Genomic DNA, 785 nt, shown 5'->3' with positions numbered 1-785 from the left:
TGGTAGATAATAGGCAAATGGTGGATGAAATGAAAAAATATTTTGCTTCTGTTTTCACTCTAAAAGATACCAAAATAGCACACATAGGGTGAGGATTCATGGTGTTACGGTGGTAGTATATCAGCCTTTGAGTTAGAAGTCTTGGGTACTAAGTCCCACTTGCTTCAGTGGCATATAATAGCATTCTTGTAGAATGTCTATATTTGAATCAGATTTTCTAAGTGATTCACAATCCTCTCCTACTTACTGTTGTGGGTGGGCAAGTGCACACATGTAGCCCCAGTGGCCTAATGGATAAGGCACTGGCCTCCTAAGCCAGGGATTGTGGGTTCAAGTCCCATCTGGGGTGTCTGCCTCTTCATGGTTTGTCCTTTCTCGAATTTGCTTTTGCAAGTCTCTGTGGTTTAAGTGGTCAGTACATTTGGTTGTTCACTGTTGGTGGTTCAAGCCCGCCCAGGGACAGGGCAATTGCTGTTCTCACATGAAGAATTGCTTAGTGGGCTTGTGGAGCAATGGTAGTGTGGCTGACTCCACAGCAGTAGGTTGTATGTTCAAATCACGCCAGGCTCACTGAAGCTCTATGATAGAAGATTGGTTGGCTCACAGAGGTTATGCACAAGTTAGTCTTTTTCTGATCAGCAGAATGTGACAAGTAGGGTTCGACAGAGGCTTGCGCTTGACTCTAAACCCTTTTATAATTTATACATGAACACACATACGGACATGAAGCAAGAGTAGGAGACAGTCCTTTCTGTATGCTCTGCTGTTCAATAAGATCGTGGCAG

The 785-nt window shown here is 43.8% G+C and overlaps 1 non-coding gene across 1 annotated transcript; it reads left to right on the top strand.

Annotated features, from left to right (window-relative positions):
• The first annotated feature begins 276 nt into the window (after positions 1 to 276).
• trnar-ccu (transfer RNA arginine (anticodon CCU)) lies at positions 277 to 349 on the top strand. Its single transcript has one exon. It is a non-coding gene; the product is annotated as a tRNA-Arg (tRNA).
• The last annotated feature ends 436 nt before the right edge of the window (positions 350 to 785 follow it).

This window comes from Hemiscyllium ocellatum, chromosome 5 (genome assembly GCF_020745735.1).
Source record: "Hemiscyllium ocellatum isolate sHemOce1 chromosome 5, sHemOce1.pat.X.cur, whole genome shotgun sequence".
Lineage (NCBI taxonomy): Eukaryota > Metazoa > Chordata > Chondrichthyes > Orectolobiformes > Hemiscylliidae > Hemiscyllium > Hemiscyllium ocellatum.
Note: the sequence above shows the minus strand (reverse complement) of the source record. Positions and strands in the feature narration are given on the sequence as shown.